This window comes from Symphalangus syndactylus, chromosome X (genome assembly GCF_028878055.3).
Source record: "Symphalangus syndactylus isolate Jambi chromosome X, NHGRI_mSymSyn1-v2.1_pri, whole genome shotgun sequence".
Lineage (NCBI taxonomy): Eukaryota > Metazoa > Chordata > Mammalia > Primates > Hylobatidae > Symphalangus > Symphalangus syndactylus.
Genome location: NC_072447.2, coordinates 38433632 through 38445617, shown reverse-complemented (window position 1 = coordinate 38445617; position 11986 = coordinate 38433632). Strand labels below are relative to the sequence as shown.

At 44.5% G+C, this 11986-nt stretch overlaps 1 non-coding gene across 1 annotated transcript; it reads left to right on the top strand.

Annotated features, from left to right (window-relative positions):
• The first annotated feature begins 7406 nt into the window (after positions 1–7406).
• Positions 7407–7511, top strand: LOC129476615 (small nucleolar RNA U13). The gene has a single exon (XR_008655039.1). It is a non-coding gene; the product is annotated as a small nucleolar RNA U13 (small nucleolar RNA).
• The last annotated feature ends 4475 nt before the right edge of the window (positions 7512–11986 follow it).

Here is an 11986-nt window from a genome sequence, read left to right as displayed (position 1 = left end):
CAGGTGTTTGGCATCCTTTTGGACAGGAGGGAGACATGTAATTGGATGATAGTAGATATAAGTGATTGCTTAGTTGATTAAAAAACTATTTCCGTACCAGGAGTGAGAGCAAACGTGGTATGCCCCAGGTTGACCCTAACCTGTTTAACACTTTTCTTAATATTTTATCAACAGTGTGGATAAAGACATAGAAGGCATGCATATGAAATCTGTAAAGCTAAGATCCTAGAGGAACAACTGTGAAAAGTAATAAGAAGCTCACTAAACTGGGCAAAAGATCAAAAGAAATTGATAAAATCTATGAAAGAGAAATGGAAAGTCCCAACTGAGGTCTAAAAGATAGTGTCCCCCAAAATGTCATGTCCACCTATGTGTTAGTCTGTTCTCACGCTGCTAATAAAGACATACCCGAGACTGGGTAATTTATAAAGGAAAGAGGCTTAATTGACTCACAATTTAGCATGACTGGGGAGGTCTCAGGAAAATTAATGTATTTAATGGCACTGAACTGTACACTTAAAAATGGTTAAGATGGTGAATTTTTTTTTTTTTTTACAATCATGGCAGAAGGTGAAGCAAACATGTCCTTCACATGGTGGCAGGAAGGAAAATTAGTGCCCAGTGAAATGGGAAGCCTGTTATAAAACCATCAGATTTCATGAGAACTCACTATCATGAGAACAGGATGGGGGAACCCCCAACCCCTGCATGATTCAATTATCTCCACCTGGTCCCTCCCATGACATAGGGATTATAGGAAGTACAATTCAGGATGAGATTTGGGTGGGGACACAGCCAAACCATATCAACCCAGAATCTCAGACCTTATTTGGAAATAGTTTTTGCAGATGAAATCAGTTAAAATGAGGTGATACTGGGTTGGGGAGGGGTGGCACTAAATCCAATATGACTGGTACCTTACAAGAAGAGGAGAGACACAGACACAGAGGGATGCTGACCATGTGAAGATGGAGGAAGACATTGGAGTGATGGAACTGAATGCTGAGGAATGCCAAGAATTGCTGGCAACCACCAGAAGCTAGAAAGAAGCAAAGAAAGAATCTTCTCTGGAGCTTTTCGCCCTGCCGGCACCTTGATTTCAAACCTCTATGTGCCTTGCCCGAAAGACTGTTTCTCTGGGTCTGTCTCCCTTCCCTTCACCTCCACTTTTCAAGAAGGAATAATTCTGGCCAGGTACAGTGGCTCATGCCTGTAATCCCAGCACTTTGGGAGACTGAGGTGGGAGGATCACCTGAGACCAGGAGTTCGAGACCAGCCTGGGCAACATGGTGAAACTCCGTCTCTACCAGAAAATACAAAAAAGAAAAAAAAGGAATACTTCTTTCTGAGGTGACCCTTTCCTGGCCCCTGTCAGCCCCCAAATCAGCAGGCCATTTCTTCTGTTTCCAGCTGCCCTGGGCTTAAATACTAATGTGTTATATTAACGGAAGAAAATGGAACTGAAAGAAAGTTTGCCTAATTTGTAAAATAAAAATGAGTTTCGATCCTGGTGGCTTATGTATTATTCTTGTGAGGACTGGGTTTACATCGATCATCTTTTCCATGGCAATCGAGTGTGGAATATGGCGAAGTTAGAAATGTAATTGTGTAGACATAAAAAATTGCATCTCGATAACCATCATTGGGACACTTTTCTCAAGATGCTATCTCGGTGTCCTTCAGAGCAATAACGATATCAATTGAGAATGTAACAGAAGCAACTTAAATGTTATGCCTCGTTTACTTCTGGTGAGCCTAGTGTGCTTCAGAGCTATTGCTCATGACATAAGGTTCTGTCAGGCTGGAAACGCTTCAAGACCATTAAAAGAAAATGCCAGCCATTCCTGCTGTTCAAATATTCTTCAACTTCTAATTTAAGGCACCCACACCTAAGAATGTAATTGTGTTATTCTCTCTGATAGCTGGAATCTATCTAAGCCAAATACCTGGGAATTATGGACTATTGGGTCTACAGGAGTCCGGAAAACAAATGAGGTGGATAAAACGTGTTATTTTGTACTGGCACGTTCAACATTTGCGCTCCCTTATCGTTTCTGTGTTAAAATGTATTCAAAGATGAAAGTGCCTGAAGGGTCTTTTCTCAGCTGAATTGAAGGAGGTTGGTGAAATGCATAAATTGCCTCAGGATCTAAACTTAGAAATCTGAAAGAGAAAGACTCAGACACCTGTACTCAGAATTCTTTTCCACACTAAATTTTCTCTAGTTGATTGTCCTTTATTTATTTATTTATTTATTTAGAGATGGTGTCTCGCTCTTGCTGCCCAGGCTGGAGTGCAACGGTGCAATCTCGGCTCACTGCAACCTCCACCTCCTGGGTTCAAGCGATTCTCCTGCCTCAGCCTCCCGAGTAGCTGGGATTACAGGCATGCGCCACCACACCTGGCTAATTTTGTATTTTTAGTAGAGGTGGGGTTTCACCATGTTAAGCTGGTCTTGAACTCCTGACCTCATGTGATCTACCCACCTTGGCCTCCCGATTGTCCATTTTTGATTCAGAAAGTTATCATCTCAGTAAAGTAGGTCCCCTATACCTCTCCATTCTCTCCATGATAAACAAGTGAGACCACAGTTTAAGAAACGCAAGTTGGATCAGAAAAGGGCAATTTTAAAAGCAAATGCTGTGAAGGGTGAAGCTTCCCCTTCACACGGGTAAATTATTTCTGTTTAATGCCTGTCTTGGGAAGGATACACTTTAGGTTCAGGGACCCCATTGGCACATCAGGGCTTTGACTGGGACACAGTGCCAATTCAAACTGTCATACAGTACAGAGAGGGAAAAAAGCCCAAATCAGTTTCTATTCTTTAGTAGAAAGCAATACTGTAGTTTAAATTAGCAAGGCGCTGCTGAACCACTATTTAAAATGCGTTTGCACTGACATTCCAAGAAAGGATTTTTTTTCTTGTTTAATTGCACTGTCAGTGTGGAACGCTTTCACTTAAAACCATTCTGAGGTAGACCTTTTAATAGAAAGTGACAATTTAAATTGCCATGATAGCAGCGTAAATGGTGCTTAAAGTCATTACTAAACTGATGTCGCAGTTGGCTTCAGACCAGTTTGTTAAAGCTGAAGAAAAGGTGTTGGGGGAAGGGAGGAAAGTAACTAAATGGTGAATCATTAATTCCTTTTATATTCATTGTAATAACATTAGCTGTGATGAAGTCATCTGGCTCCCAATGGATGTAATGTACATTTCTATTGAATTCTACATTATTCCATTCTAACACTGCCCTGATTAGTGTCGATTACTGAGGAATTGCTTCAATCACAGGCATCTATTTCTCTGCAGTTACTTTTTCTTGTCTTCACTCTCATGGTCCAAAGATAGGATCTGTTGCTTCCATTTTCTGGTTTGCATTCTGAAGCACAAGTCTTGGTTTTATCCGTGGCCTTTCTTTACTCTTGCTATAATAAGTTAGATTCTCTTGGCAGCCCTTGGAAATGACTCTCACTAGCTGTCATGAACCGAATGGAACATATGAGATGAGGTCAAGGCCACCTGAGTGGGGTCATTGGTCAAACCTGATTGGTTTAACCGAACCAAGTGGTTTGCCAAACTCTTGTTTCAGCATCTGGGGGCCCAGTGGGTAGGGGCACCATAAAATGTCAGGCAGTTACTGAGTCTGTGAACCTGGAAAGGAGCTCCTAGGTGGGTTAGGGTTGAGTTTGGTACGTTGGCAACAGTGGGAGGGATGGTGGCGGGGGTCGGGAGGGACAGACGACAGAAGCCTGTGAGTCAGTAACCACTCAGCCACTTTCACGGTCTCCCACTGATTTGTCTTGCTTCTGAAACATACCCCCATACAAGTAAATTAATCATGAGGTGTTTTAGGAACAATAGGTAAACTACTTTATTATATGATTACCATGTTAAAATATACTACACACTCCTTTTTATTATGTACAAATTACCTCAAAGGCCAACAATTGTAGTTGGGCTCACAGTAGGGAAACATACTTCATATTTTAAATTTAAAACGTTATATTTAGGATGGGGTTTTTGAATCGTTTCCTGAGGTCATACAATTGAAGAGCTCTGAGAACAACTCCACACCCTTCACAATTTCCCTAAGTCACACATTGCAATTTCTGAAATTTCTATCATTCAAAATCGGAGGCAGTTATGGTGATCATCAAAGGTACGACATTAGGGTCTTAATTTGGGGGTCTTGGAATAGATTATAGAGAGACCATGAAAAACTGGCCTCTGAGTTTTGTATATATGTGTGGAGATGCATGACGCAGGAAAGAGAGCTCTTTTTTCTTAAATCAGGTTTGCAAAGGAGTTTGCAAACCAAAAATAGTTAACGACTACTAATCCAATCTGACTTTACTAAAAACTAGAAAACAGAGACCCAGAGAGGTGGTTGACTTGCCAAAGTCACTCTGATAGCTATTGGCCAGTCTACAGAACCTTGGTCTCTGATTCGTGGTCCAAAACTACCTTTTAAATTTTTTACAATTGTTCCTTTTGGAAAACAATAGATCTGCAATGCTGCACTTTTCTGAAAGCCACTCTCCTGGCAACCTCAACTCCATGGAATATAACTCTCCCTGGCAGAGGCAAAAGAGGCCTCAGAGCCACTGAAATTACTGTCACAACACTCATGCACTTTGGCCCATGAGAGAAGCCCCCGAGAGATCATTGAACACCCCATTCATTTACTTAACAAATATTTATCGAGCTAAATACTTACCAATGTTTTATTTGTACATAACTCTGGCGAATTTTGTTATCCAGTTTCACTGAAAATAGGGAATTAGGTGAAAGAGGACAGCAAAAGGCAGAGATATTGATCCAGAATTGTGAGATATTCACTCACAGGCTGACAGCAGAGGGAGAGCAAGAACATTGCCATACAATGATGTCTCTGCACCAGGAAGCAGACCATAAAAGACTTCTCATATAGTCTGTCTGTGAATGCAGGGTTGGGCAGAGTGCATTTTAGGAAGTTCATCATTTAAAGGATTAAAATGTATGCCATGAGACTATATATCTATATAGATATTTATATCATATCTATATATATCTATATAGAGATAGATACCTATATCTCTATATATCTATATCTCAATGTCCTCTCATCGGATAAACTTGGGTTTTGGACGCTGGTATCTATCACCTTAGCCACCTTAAGATAATTCTCGAAACAGAAATGGGGAGGAAGTGTAACATAAATAAGCTTGCGGTGTGTTTGAAAAGCTGAGTCCATTAGAGGAAACTGAGTCCTGGGATCCAGAAAACAGAGTCTCTTGTGTTTGAAGGGTCAAAGGAGAGAAACTGCCTGATGGATTGAGGCAGTAGTTAGTGGAGAAGACAATCTAAATGTCTTCAGAAGGGTATGACCTCTGTATTGTGTTTAGGGAATATAGGATGAGCCCTCTGGTGCTGTTGAACTCCCTAGGACTGGAAAAGGGGCAATAGTTGTGAGTTTCACAAAATATGGATACCTGGGCCAACCTGGACCCAGCACTTCTAAGACATCAGGGCACTGGAAGGGACAAACTTGTGTGACTGATGGGACCAGACACAAAGAACTGTGACCTATAGGTTGTGATATGGTTTGGCTCTGTGTCCACACCCAAATCTCATGTCAAATTGTAATCCTTGTGTGTCAAGAGAGGGACCTGGTTGGAGGTGATTGGATCATGGAGGCAGATTTTCCCCATGCTGTTCTCATGATAGTGAGTTCTCGTGAGATCTGATGGTTTACAAGTATGGTACTTCCCCCCTCGCTCGCTCGCCCGCTCTCCTGCTCTGCCATGGTAAGATGTGTTTGCTTCCCCTTCGCCTTCTGCATGATTGTAAGTTTCCTGAGGCCTCCTAGCCATGCTTTTGTACAGCTCACAGAACTGTGAATCAATTCAACCTCTTTTCCTCGTAAATTAACCAGTCTCAGGTAGTTCTTTACAGCTGTGTGAGAACAGACTAATACAGGTTGGGTGCAGCGGCTCACACATGTAATCCCAGCACTTTGGGAGGCTGAGACAGGAGGACTGTTTGAGTCCAGGAGTTTGAGACCAGCCTGGGTAACGTAGCGAGACCCTCATCTCTACAAAAACAAACAAACAACCGTGACCTATGGATGCCCATGTGCCATAAGTCGAGTACCCTTGGTTGAGCAAATCACAGAGAGAGTGGGGACACACTGGCCTGGGATAGGAGCTGGGTCCAGGGAACTTAACAGCAGCAAGAGTAACAACATTGGTCAGCAGCTATGGGAGACCAGTGTTCTTTGTAACACTGGGAGGCAGAAAGGACCAACCACAGTAATGCCAGCACCAGGCGACAGTCAGCTAGGATTTTCCATGTGGACTGTGTAAGGCCTGCAGTGTTCTCTTACTGCCTGGAGGAGTACGGGGGAGCTGAGAAGTTGCCACTGGATTTCCTGACCACCAGGCATATGCCAGCCTGAATCCTTTTTATTTTTTTATTATTTTTTTTGAGACAGAGTCTCCCAGGCTGGAGTGCAGTGGTGTGATCTCGGTTCACTGCAACCTCCGCCTCCTGGGTTCAAGCGATTCTCCTGCCTTAGCCTCCCGAGAAGCTGGAATTACAGACATGCACCACCACACCCGGCTAATTTTTTTGTATTTTTAGTAGAGACAGGGTTTCACCACATTGGACAGGCCGGTCTGCAACTCCTGACCTCAAGTGATCCGCCTGCCTCAGCCTCGCACAGTGCTGAGATTACAGGCGTGAGCCACCACATCCAGCCAGGCCTGAATCTATCCTAATTAAAGTTGGAAAAATGAAACAGACATGCCCTGTTTATACTCTGAAGTTTGTAAAAGAGTTCACAGTGAGAATACTAAGTCTCAAAAGCTGTACAGAACTACAAATTAATGAAGTGTCTTCATAAGCATCTTCTTATGTGGCCCTCACAGAAGTCCTGTGAGATGAGGATGGGGTTGACATTATTTTCTCCATTTATTAGATGAAGAAATTGAGGCTTTGTGAAGCCAAATGAATTGCTCCACTCGCATAATTATTAAGTGGTGGGCCAGGTGCAGTGGCTCACACCTGTAATCCCAGCACTTTGGGAGGCTGAGGTGGGTGGATCACTTGAGGTCAGGAGTTCGAGACCAGCCTGGCCAACATGGTGAAACCCCGTCTGTACTAAAAATACAAAAGTTAGCCAGGTGTGGTGGTGGGTGCCTGTAAGCCCAGCTACTTGGAAGGCTGAGGCAGGAGAATCACTTGAACCTGGGAGGCAGAGGTTGCAGTGAGCCGAGATCGCGCCACTGCACTCCAGCCTGGGTGACAGAGCGAGACTCTGTCTCAAAAAAAAAAAAAAAAAAAGGTAAAGCTCTGGCTACCACCTAGGCCCTTAGGCCAGTGGCCTTCTATTATGCCATGATGCCTCTCTAAAAAGGATGGATAGACCCTTTTTGTGGCTCATAAGGTTGATTATTTGGTTCTCATGACACTGCGTGAGATGTGCCTCCCTCAAACCTCATTACAACGCTGGCACATTAACCATCTGAGGTAGAAAAACGGGGAGCTGGGCATGGTGGCTCATGCCTGTAATCCCAGCACTTTGGGAGGCCGAGGCGGGCGGATCACCTGAGGTCAGGAGTTTGAGACCAGCCTGGTCAACATGGGGAAACCCCGCCTCTACTAAAAATACAAAATTAGCCAGGCATGGGGGTGCATGCCTGTAATCCCAGCTACTCAGGAGGCTCAGGCAGGAGAATCGCTTGAACCCAGGAGGTGGAGATTGCAGTGAGCCACCACTGGACTCCAGCCTGGGTTGACAGAGTGAGACTCCATCTCAAAAAAGGAAAAAGGGGGAGAGGGGGAGGTATATGGGCCCACCCAAAAATTTCAGAATTTTCCCTGATGCTGGCCTGGAAGGAGTGAATGATAGTACAGGGCTTTATTCCTAAATAACTTCAGTTTAGCCCCAGTTGTTTTTCTTGCATTAGTCCAGAAGACCCACTCAAAGAAAACTTCGGCTGAGTGCAGTGGCTTGTGCCTGTTATCCCAGCACTTTGGGAGGCTGAGGCGAGTGGGTCACTTGAGCCCACGAGCTGAAGATCAGCCTGGACAACAAAGCGAGATCCCTTCTCTACAAAAAATTTAAAAAATTGGTTGGGCTTGGTGACACACACCCGTAGTCCCAGCTACTTCAGGAGGCTGAGGTGGGAGGATTGCTTGAGCCCAGGAGGTTGAGGCTGCAGCGAGCTGTTATTGTAGCACTGCACTCCAGCCTGGGCAACAGAGGGAGACCCTGTCTCCAAAAAAAAAAAAAAAAAGAAAACCTCCCTCCACACAGCTGGGCTGTCCAGCTGCTCCTGAGTCAGGTAGGTCCAGCCCCACATCTGCACATAGGGTACCCCCTGCCTGGATGGCTTGCATCCTGACCAACCCCTGCCACCCCCGCATCCCACACTTGTCATAGAAGTGGATGCTACGTTTAGTTCATTGGGATGTCTCCAATACCACTACCATCTTGCACTGTTACTTATCTGGACTGTTGGTGTAGAATTTGTCTTCCTGTCTAGAGTGGCAGCTCTTTGAGGTCAGGGGCCCTTTTCTCAGTGGTGCCTACTTCATAGGAAGGGGCAAGTAAAATTCTTCAAATAAATGCTTTTTCTTTTATTGCAAGCATACAGCAGGTGCTCAACAAATATTTGCTAATTGCCTCCTTGGCAAGTATCCTATTCTGTAGCCAACTCCTCCCGCTTCAGAATGGGCCTTTAAAAAGGGCATATTTTGCCAGGCACGATGGCTCATGCTTGTAATCCCAACACTTTGGAGGCCGAGGCAAGTGGATCATCTGAGGTTGGGTATTCGAGACCAACCTGGCCAACATGGTGAAACCCTATCTCTGCTAAAAATACAAAAATTACCCTCACGCCTGTAATCCCAGCCACTCGGGAGGCTAAGGCAGAAGAATCACTTGAACCCGGGAGGCGGATGTTGCAGTGAGCCAAGATCACACCATTGCACTCCAGCCTGGGCAACAGAGCAAGACTCTGTCTCCAAAAAAAAAAATAAAAGGCATATTCCCAGCCTGGGCAACATAGCAGGACCTCGCCTCTACTAAAAAAAATTTAAAAATTAGCCAGGTGTGGTGGCACGTACCTATGGTCTCAGCTACTCAGGAGGCTGAGACGAAGGACTGCTTGAGCCCGGGAGGTCGAGGCTGCAGGGAGCTATGATTGCGCCACTGCACTCCAGCCTGAGCAACAGGCTGACACCCTGTCTCAAAAAATAAGTAATAATAAATACATTAAAAGGTCACATTCTGTGACTCAGTCACGCTGTTAGAGTCAAAATAAGTCATGTCATGCTTCATCAGCAAGTCATCTCAGTCCAACAGTGGTATTCGGTATTTTCTCATGCCTGATTCAAACCTCTGTAGGCTTGAGTGGGTGGCATTTTGGGGGCCATGTCACCATTACTCATCCACTCATCCAGTCAAGCAACCAAGCATTCATACATTTAGTTAATTATTCTTTCATTTGTTTAAAAAATAGCACTTACTACACATTAGACATAACATGTAACTGCTAGTTTCATTATATACCCCAATCCTCTAGAATTTCTAAATGGATAAATTTCCTAAATAAGTGACATTCTAGTAATATACAGACAATAAACAAATAGGTAAGATATATAGTATTTTAGATAGTGATATGTGCTAAGAAAGCAGGAAAAGGGATATGAAATGTCAGAGGATGGATTTTTTTTTTCCAGATAGAATCTCGCTGTGTCACCCACTGCAATGGAGTGCAGTGGCACGATCTCTGCTCACTGCTCACTGCAACCTCCGCCTCCCAGGTTCAAGCAATTCTCCTGCCTCAGCTTCCTGAGTAGCTGTGACTATAGGCGCGTACCACCACGCCCTACTAATTTTTATATTTTTAGTAGAGATGGGGTTTCACCATGTTGGCCAGGCTGGTCTGGAACTCCTGACCTCAAATGATCTGCCCACCTCAGCCTCCCACATTGTTGGGATTACAGGCATGAGCCTCTGTGCCAGCTTCAGGGGATAGACGTTTATATTCTACATAAGTTGGCCAGGGAACCAAAATCTGTATTAGTCATGGTTCTCCAGAGAAACAGAAAATAAAACCAATAGGATGAAAAAATGAGGTGGTGGGGTAAAAGAGAGATTGAAGTCTGCAGAGCAGGCCAGTAGGCTGGAGACCCAGGGAAGAGTTGATGTTTCAGCTGGAGTCTACAGGCAGTCTGGAAGTAGAATTCCTTCTTCCTGGGGGGACTGTGGTCATTTTTTTTCCCCAAGGCCTTCAGCTGATTGAATGAGGCCCACCCATATGATGGTGTGTAATCTGCTTTGCTCAAAGTCTACAAACGAGGTGGCTTTTGAGGAAAAAAAAAAAATCTGCAGAAAGTGAGGAAATGAGTCATGCAAATAAACATCTGGGAAAAAGAAATCTAGGTAGCATGAGAAGCAAGTCCAAAGGCCTTGAGGTAGACATGTGCTGGACATGCTGCTGGAATAGAGTGACTGTGATGGTTAATAGTGTCAATTTGATTGGATTGAAGGATGCAAAGTGTGGTTCCTGGATGTGTTTGTGACGGTGTTGCCAAAGGAGATTAACATCTGAGTCAGTGGACTGGGAGAGGCAGACCCGCCCTCAATCTGGGTGGGCACCATCTAATCAGCTGCCAGTGTGGCTAGAATAAAGCAGGTGGGAGAAGATGGAAGAGCAGACTGGCTGAGTCTTCTGGCCTTCATCTTTCTCCCATGCTGGATGCTTCCTGCCCTCAAACATTGGACTCCAAGTTCTTCAGCTTGTGGACTCTTAGACCAGTGGTTTGCTGGGGCTCTTGGGCCTTTGGCCGCAGACTGAAGGCTGCACTGCCAGCTTCCCTACTTTTGAGGTTTTGGGACTCAGACTGGCTTCTTTGCTCCTCTACTTGCAGACTGTCGTGGGACTTTACCTTGTGCTCATGAGAGTCAATACTCCCTAATAAACTCCCTTTCATAGACACATCTATCCTATTAGTTCTGTCCCTCTAGAGAACCCTGACTAATACAGTGACCAAGGGTGAGAGCAATGGAGATTTGAAGTCCAGGGCGCAGAGCATGCAGGACCTTGCAGGTCTTAAAACAACTCGAGTGTTATTCTGAGAAAATGGAGCAGAGGGATTGAACAAAGGAATAACACTATTTGACTTATGTTTTAACAAAATTGTTGGCAGCTGTGGTGAGAACAGAGTGCAGGTGGGCAAGGACAGAAGCAAGAAACCGTTTGGGAGGCTATTTGAATAGCCCAGGTGAGAAATGGTGGTGGCTTAGATCTTGGTAGCAGTCAGAGAGAGGGAAAGGTCAAGGGAAATGGCCGAATTCTGTCGATCATTTGAAAATATAGCCAAGAAGATTTGCTGACAGGCTGGATGTGGGTTATGGGAGAAAGAAAGGAATCGAGGATGACACTAAGGTTTTTGTCCTGAGCTAGTGCAGCTGAGGTGAGGAAGTTTGCAGGAGTAGCTTGAAGTAGAGGGGAGGGTACACATCCAAGGCTCTGTTTGGGACAGGCAAGTGGGGTGCCTAACACATATCCAGATGGAGATGTCTAGTAGACAGTTGGATGTACAGCTCAGGAGGGAGACAGGTTCAGGCTTGAGATATAAACTGGGGAGTTATCAACATATAGATGGCTTTAAAGTCCTGAAACACTAAAGGAGATGACGTAGAAAGTGAGCGTAGATACAAAAGAGGTTTAAGGATTAAACTTTGGGGCACCTCAACACTTGGAAGTTGGGAAAATGAAGAGGACCCAGCAAATGGGACAAGAAAGAGTGCTCAAAAAGAGAAACCAAGGAGGACTCCATCTCAAAAAAAAAAAAAAAAAAAAAAGCCAGGTCAGGCACGGTAGCTCACACTTGCCACTCCAGTGATTTGGGAGGCTGAGGTGGGAGGATTGCTTGAGCCTAGGAGTTTGAGACCAGCCTGGGAAACATACCAAGACCCTGTCTCTACAAAAA